The 8,450-nt window shown below is 39.4% G+C and overlaps 1 non-coding gene across 1 annotated transcript; it reads left to right on the top strand.

Annotated features, from left to right (window-relative positions):
• Positions 1-1,664: 1,664 nt before the first annotated feature.
• Positions 1,665-1,771, top strand: LOC127088798 (small nucleolar RNA R71). The gene has a single exon (XR_007790614.1). It is a non-coding gene; the product is annotated as a small nucleolar RNA R71 (small nucleolar RNA).
• Positions 1,772-8,450: the final 6,679 nt, after the last annotated feature.

The raw sequence follows: 8,450 nt of genomic DNA, 5'->3' as shown, positions 1-8,450 counted from the left end.
CAAAGCCTTCATTCGTACCAGCTAGCACTGAGATTGAAGGAATTCGTTCGTGTGGACTGAGTAGAGACGTTGTCATCGTTCAACGTTCGTGATCGCTCTGTGGATCTGCATCAAAGGTTTTGATCGTCACAAGAGATCTGCACCAAAGGTTTCAATCGTCACAAGAGGTAAATATTCTATCACTGATCATGACCATTCGTAAGGATCTCTAAAGGAGAAAATTTTAATTTCCGCTGCGTTTTGGACCGCAATACTCCTTCATATTTAACAGATCTATCGGCTAACTGAAGTGACATTTTAGTGGGCTGTAATTCTCCTAAGTTCAACCTCTCACAAACTGCTAAAGGCATTAAGCTCACACTAGCTCCTAAGTCTAGAAAAGCTTTTTCGATGACATGATTACCCAAAAGGCAAGGAATGGAGAAATTTCCAGGATCTTTATCTTTCTTTGCTAATTTGTCCTCGGAAATAGCATTACATTCCAAAGGCTTCGGATCGTCAAGTCTACGTTTGTTGGTAAGGATGTCTTTGAGAAACTTTGCATAAGAAGGTATTTGGGTGATGGCTTCTGTGAAAGGGATTTCTACATGAAGTTTTTCTATAACTTTAATAAATTTTTGATACTGTTTATTGATCTGGGTTTGTTTGAGTCTTTGGGGATATGGTATAGGTGGTTTATACGGCGGGGGTGGTACGTAAGTTTTGTCTTTAGGTTCTTCTCCTTTTTCTCGACCTTCCTGGTTTTCAGATTCCTCTGGTTCCTTTACTTCGCTGTGGGTTTGGTACATTCCTTTGAAGTTTCAGGTCCACTCAATCTGGGGTTTGGTGGCTCATCATAAGCGTTCCCACTTCGTAGGGTAATGGAATTGGCTTGTCCTCTCAGATTTTGTTGAGGTTGTCCAGGGAATTATCCTCCAGGTGTAGTCTGAGGGGCTTGGTTTAAAGCTACCTGAGAGATCTGGGTTTCAAGCATCTTGGTATGAGTAACTATTTGGTCAACCTTGGTTCCTAAATGAGTAATCAATTTGTTAACATGAATGTTTTGGTTCATGAACTCCTTGTTTTGTTGGGTTTGAGCGGTGATAAAATTTTCCATAATTTTCTCAAGGCTCGGCTTTGGTGGTACAGGTTGCATAGGTTGATTTGATCTAGGGGATTGATAACTAGGTCTCGGAGGTGCATTATTTTGGATTGGGTTATTGTTTTTATAGGAGAAGTTCGGGTGATTCCTCCATCCAGGGTTATAGGTATTCGAATATGGGTTCCCTTGGGTGTAGTTCACTTGCTCAAAGTGGGTTTCGTTTAATAGACTGCATTCTGCAGATTAGTGTCCTTTGGTTCCATATATCTCACAATCCGACGAAACTGCGGCTACAGTATTCGGGTTTATGCACATATGCTCGACTTTGAGGGCTAATGCGTCCATTTTAGCTTGCATCATGTCTATAGAGCTTAGTTCATGCACTCCTCCTTGGGCTTCCTTCTTCTCAACTGTCGCTCGTTCGACTCCCCATCATTGATGGTTTTGAGCCATATCTTCGATGAGGGCACTAGCTTAAGGATAACGTTTGTTCATCAGAGCACCGCCTGCGGCAGCATCGATGGTCATCTTTGTGTTGTAATGAAGTCCATTATAGAAGGTTTGAATGATTAACCAATTTTCTAAACCATGATGTGGGCATGCTCGTAACAACTCTTTATATCTCTCCCAAGCTTCGAACAGCGATTCTCCTTGGTTTTGGGTAAATCTAGTTATATGGTTTCGAAGAACGGCGGTCTTACTCGGGGGAAAATATCTAGCAGGAAATACTCTTTTAAGGTTATCCCAAGTCGTAATGGAATTGGGTGGAAGGGAATCTAACCATGATAGGGCTTTATCTCTGAGGGAAAAAGGAAATAATCTTAAACGTATTGCCTCAGGAGAAGCTCCATTGGTTTTAAAAGTGTCTGCTAATTGAAGAAATATTTTTAGATGTTGGTTTGGGTTCTCAGTAGCGAGACCTGCGAATTGTCTCTGTTGCACTAGTTGCAACAGGGATGGTTTAAGTTCAAAATTATTAGCTGGGATGGTTGGGTTTACTATACTAGAACTAGGTTCTTCATTTGATGGTTGAGCGAAGTCCTTAAGAGGTCTTTGGTTTGGATCTTCGGCCATAGCTCTCTTAATTCTATGAAAGAATAAACGTGCGCGAGCGTAACGTTCAGGTTCCGCCAGAGGGTATACTCAGCTTAAACTTCCGGTGATGCGAGTTCTTCGCATTGACCGGCGGGAAATAGCCTAATTCTAAACGATATAACAATAGGAAAATGAAATTTGACGAAATTGGTCCCCGGCAACGGCGCCAAAAACTTGATGCGGTGTTTCGCAAGTATACGAACGCATCAGAGTAATATAAAAGATTGTCGAATCCACAGAGACCAAGTGTCAATCTATCGTTATCTATTGTTATGGTGTTTATCAAAGGCAATCAAAATAAGTGTTTTTAGAGTGTGCAATGAAAAGTAAATTATTGAAATAAATTTAATTAATAAAGACAGGGTCGAATGTAATTCATATAATCAATTGATAATCCAAGTACTTGCTAGTAGAGCTACTTATGGGCAGTGTTTCCTACTTTGAAAAGAACTAATTTAACAGGAACTGTCGCTTTCGCGTATTCAGAACCGAATTGTACTCCCTAATCAAACCCTCTTATTGTCACTTATAAAAAGGCGCGCATTGCGTTAGAGTAGTAAACCTATTTTTAAGAAATATAGTATCTTGACTAAGTTGAAAAGTATTATAACCTGGATTTCTTAACCAAAAGAGGTTCTCACGAACCAGACTCTAAACTTATAAACGCGTCCGAAAATAGTTTTAAAATCTCTTTTCTTCTTAATGTTAAAATCTCCTAATGAACTAAACAAAGCGCTTTCGCTGTTTTTGAAATAGTTAAAAACAAATAAGTTTAAATAGACGTTGGACAGCTTTCGATCTTACCCAACGGAATTGAAGTGCGGGAAAACTTAAGTTGAAAGTTAAAATAGCCCTTAAGTGTTTCTACAAACAATTGTACGGATTACTGGTTCAATTATGATCCTTACATTCTAACCTTATAAACTTAGCTAGACATGGTAAAGTAAAAGTGCATTAAAATAAATAAAAGTAGTGCGAGTGCGGAAAGTAAATAAAAGTAGTGCGAGTGCGAGAAATAAATAAAAGTAGTGCGAGTGCGAGAAATAAATAAAAGTAGTGCGAATGCGGAAAATAAATAATTTAAAGCGAGTGCGAGGAAATAAATAATTTAATGCGAGTGCGAGGAAATAAATAAAAGTAAAGCGAGTGCGAGGAAATAAATAAAAGTAAAGCGAGTGCGGAAATAAATAATTTAAAGCGAGTGCGAGGAAATAAATAAAAGTAAAGCGAGTGCGGGAAAATAAATAAGATAAAGACAAGTAATAAAAACCTGCTCCAATCGGAGGGTTGAATAAATTGCAAAGCGGAAATGAAAATGGCGGCAGGATTAACTTCCTTCCAAAGTGCTCCAAACTCGATTACAGACTCTATCACAGACTCGATTACACAATTGTGGTAACACTCCAATGCGAAGCGGTTACTGAAGGTGAGAAAAACAAGAAAGGGGGGGTTTGAATTGTTTGAAAAATTAAGCGCTTTTGCAAAATGAAAATCACACAAAGATTTTATACTGGTTCGCTTATAACACAAAGCTACTCCAGTCCACCCGGCCAAGGTGATTTCGCCTTCAACAAGGACTTAATCCACTAATCTTGAAAGATTACAAACAACCCCTAAGAGAAAAGAAAATCTCTTAGTCCTCTCAAGTCTACAGACTACAACAAGTCACTTGAGGAAATCAAATAAAAATAGATACAAGATGTGTAATCTAGAGTGCTTCTAAGAAAGCAAATATTACAAACTTAAGAACAAATTTTTCACTTGATAAGCAACAGCTTAGTGAAAATCTTTGAAGAACAAAGAAGTTTTTCTTGAGCGTGATATAATTTCAGTATAGTTTTGGCTAGTGATTTCTTCGTGTATGCTGAATGAGATTTCTTCTCTATTTATAGGAGTTGAAGTAGAGTTGAAGTAGCGTTGAATCTATTGGATATTGAGATGTAATTACGCCATTCCATTAATAGCTTCTGCAGTAGACTTTTTCACTTAGAAGTGACTACTTACCACAATTAGTATCTTTTCTCTTGGAAGTGGAGATTAACGTCTCTTTCTAATTGAGGAAATCCATTTGCAGAACTTTAACTTGGCTTAAACGTTACTTCATCATGATTAACAATTCTGATTAGAGTCTTTGTGTATCTGGAGAAATTTGCTTCTGATGTTATTTCTTGAATGTTCAGATGGCGCTGATAACTTCAGAGTTTGCAGAAGACATTTGTTCAGAGTCAGAGCTTCTAGACTTTACTTCCTGTTCAGATGCTTCTGATACTTGCAGTTTTGTCCAGAGTTTAGAGCTTCTTGAATGAGATTCCTCTTTAGATGCTTCTGATACTTGAGATTTTGCATCTGATCTTGTTTTGCATCTGATGACATCATCAGATTTATTTCTTCTTTCTTTAGAACCCTGCACACTTAGAAACTTTTCGTTAGGGTACCACTTTTGGTTTCATCCTTTGTTATCATCAAAATCATGGAATCTATTGTAGAACTATTTTTGTTCTTACAATCTCCCCCTTTTTGATGATGACAAAACAAATAAAATTATCAGATGAAACATGAAAAATATTAGATCAGATAAACAAAAACTCCCCCTGAGTTAGTACTAGGGAGTTCAGAAGTTCTTACCAGAGCTTTCCAAGTAATTAGGTTTCTGAAAACTTTCTGCAAATGCTTAACTTTAAAGTTAGAGTTATTTAATCAGAGCTATTATTTAATCAGAGCTATTTATATCAGAACTATTTCTACAATTGTTGCAGAATGCTTAAGGTTTTAGACATAGTTTTCATCAGAGCTATTTAATAATTTCTCCCCCTTTTTGGCATAATCAAAAAGGCATAAAACATAAAAAATAGAGAGAAAAAAAAAAAACACTTCATTAAACAGCACAAAGGCAAACAGCAGTCAAAAAACAACAGATTCAAAGAAATATCAGAGCTAACAAAGAAAAGACAGAAGCAAAAACACTAGGCAAACAAAAGAAATCCTAAGTGCCTAAGGGTTTGGAGGAGGAGGAAGTCTCTGTAGTAGCATGGCAAACATATTCTGGAGGTTTTCATTCAGAGCGTCTTGTTTGTCCATCCTTGCCCGGAGCTCACTCTGATCTTGCTTGATCTCTTTCTGATCTTGCTTGATCTCCTTCAGAGTGTTAAGAATCAGAGGGATCGCAGAGGAAGACTCCCCCTGAATCAGAGCCTGCTGAGTTTCAGCTTCAGCAGCAGCTTGGGCTTCTGCATCTGCCTTAGCCTTGGCTTCTGCTTCCTGAATTCTCAGAAGTTCTGCTTCCTTTGCCAGGCGTTCTTCTTCCAACCTCTTAGCTTCTTCTTCAGCTTCCTTAGCTAATCTTTCTTCTTCCAATCTCTTAGCCTCAGCTTCTCTAGCCAGTCTCTCTTCCTCTAACCTTCTGGCCTCAGCTTCTCTGGCCAGTCTTTCCTGGAGTCTTTCCTCAGAGTCTCTGATGTAGCCATTTCTGACTTGTTCAGAGATACTCTTCAGCCTATAAGACTCAGAGGTCATCCAACTAATAACTCTGTTCCAGTGTGTCCTAACAGATTTAGGATCATCACTGACTTCAGAATTTTTAGCCAGAGACTTGATCTTCTGGACTGAGGATTCTGCAACCTGCATAATGGCCTCCTCAAGGGTAGGTATGATAATTTTAGGTTCAGGTTCAGGTGAATGAGGTGGAGAGTTTTGAGGGCTGAGATTTAGAGGTTGAGGTTCAGTTTCTGGTTCTGGCTGGGGTTCAGATTCTGCTTCTGGTTGAAATTCAGAATCTGGGTCTGGTTGAAGACTGGGGGATGAGGCATAGAGTGGGTTTACATCTAATGGGTCAGAGTCTGGGCTAGGTACAGCGGGAATTAATGGTGGAGTGATATAAGGTTCAGATGGGCGAATTACAGATGGTTGAGTTTCAGAGGGTGTGGTGGTTGTTTGTGGTGGAAGTGAGGTTTGATTTTCAGAGGTAATGGTGGTTGTTTGTTGTGGAATAGAAGTTCGGAGGGGAGAGGTTACTTCAGTTTGTGTTTGAGTTTGTGGAGCGAAATTTTTAGCATAAATTTCAGCTATTGTTGGGGAGTTTGGGTCAGAGTGTTCTTGATCAGAAGACTCATGATCAGAGGACTCTTGGTTAGAAGAAGGGGAAAGGTAAGGTGGTGACTCATACTCAGAGGATGAGGAAGAACTGTGGTGATATAGTTGATTAGGGTCAGAGGTTGTTGTAAAAGTACGGGCAATTTTTAGAACAGGTGGAGGTTGAGAGGTTCTAATGGTAGAAGGTGGTATTTCTGAGGTTGTAAAAATTGGTTGAGAGGAGAGAGGGTTAGAGGAAGCCATTACAGATTCAGAAGAGACAGGAGGAATGGACTTACCAGAGGAGACATTCAGAGGTGCTGAAGCTTTGGTGCCAGAGGTTTCTCCAATTCTGGCTTTCTTTGCCTTCCTTGCTTCCTCAGCTATCTTCTTCTCAGAAAGGCCTCTTTTGTATCTGACCAGATCTTCTACAGAATCCAGACAGTCTTCAAGGCGGAAATCAGAAACGTCAATGCCTTCATCCAGACGATCCTGAAGGTAGATGGCAATGGCATCTCTGGGTTCATTTTTGAAGAACCTTTCAAGGCCATGAGGCATCTTCCTCTGATCCTTCAGAGCTTCCCAGGTCACATTCATAGTGGGCTTGACTCTGATGTCTTTGATGATTCCCATACTCCTCAGATTTCTGGCATTCAGAGGCTTTCCAACGTCAATTGCCAGATCATCCATGCATCTGGTCTTTTCCAGAGCATCTACCAGCCCATGCTCAATGAAGATGTCAGAGAGCAATCTTCCCAGAGGGATGTAGGATCTGGGCTTCATATTGTTCCTTGTTTCTCTGACTGAATCCCTCAGATATCTGAAGAGAAGAACAGGGAGGTTGATTGGAATACCCTTCTGAATACAGTAGAGGATGCACTTCTGATCAGCATTTATATAATCTGAAGAGTTGGAGGCTGGACGATGATGGATTGTTCCCAGAATAATCTTCAACCAAACTCGGAGGTTCTGATGAAGCTCCTTGTTCTTAGAGGGGTTTCCTTCAACATTTGCTTTGAAGATTGTAGGGTTAATGACTTCTGTGATGCGCTTGGACCTTGGAGGAATGTTGTAAATCCTTTTACCTCCAGTTCTCTCCATGTTCAGCAAAGAGGCAATAGATGCTTCTGTGATGATGATCTTCACTCCCAGAACAAAAGAAACAATGAACTCATCATCAGCATCTGCACATCTCCAGAACTCTTTCACCAGAAGAGGATAGATTGGACCATACAATCTGTTGAAGTAGTTTTCCCAACCTTGCTTGCGAAGATCTTCAGTTAAATCAACGCCATTTCTTCTCAAATTCTCAAAATCTACCAGCGATTCACATAGAACATCCAAACCTTCAAAGGGAGTTGAAAGGTTTATGTGTTGTTCGCGTTCCAAAATGTGAGGTTCTTTGTAAACTGGGGTTGTGGTAACATCTACAACCATGGGTGTTTGAGTGTTTGAGGTTTGGGGGTTAGAAGCAGCTTCCATTTGTTGGGAGAAGTCAAAAACAGATTGTTCTTGAGGATTCATGATGAAGATTGATGAAGAAGATGAAGAACTGAGAAGGTTGCAGAGAAAACTTCGAGAGAGGGTTTAGGGTTTAAGAGTGAGTGAGAGTGATAATTGTGTGAAATGTGAGAAAAGTGTTTATATACCTAAGGAGATTAAACACATGCAAAACGACACACATACCAGCGTTAGCACAAAAACCAAAATTGCACGTTTGGGGGAAAAATGATTACAGCTCATTAATGAATGTCTAATCCCAACAGTAAGCACACTGCTCAAGGAGATTTTCAAGCGTTCTGACCTTTGATTTCTTTTGACAGCTGTCTAGAAGTTCTAGGGTTAGACGCATGTTCCCCACGTGTTGATGTTTCTGATCTTCAGGAATACAAAAGGATTTCTGAAGATTTCTAACTCAGATATCTTCTTAACTTGGTAGAAGTATCAGAGTCAGAGGCAGATGTATATTTGTTTTTATCAGAGTCTCATTTTACATGTTCAGAGCCAAATTTTACTCAGGACAATTTTTAATGTTCAGATTTTCTAAGATGAAACGAAATCTATCTTCAGCTAGAGGCTTAGTAAAGATATCTGCCCATTGATGTTCTGTATCAATGAACTTCAGCGTTACTATTCCTTTCTGAACATAGTCTCTAATAAAATGATGTTTAATTTCTATGTGTTTGGCTCTGGAATGTAGAATGGG

Source organism: Lathyrus oleraceus, chromosome 5 (assembly GCF_024323335.1).
Source record: "Lathyrus oleraceus cultivar Zhongwan6 chromosome 5, CAAS_Psat_ZW6_1.0, whole genome shotgun sequence".
In the NCBI taxonomy this organism is placed as follows: Eukaryota; Viridiplantae; Streptophyta; class Magnoliopsida; order Fabales; family Fabaceae; genus Lathyrus; species Lathyrus oleraceus.
Note: the sequence above shows the minus strand (reverse complement) of the source record. Positions and strands in the feature narration are given on the sequence as shown.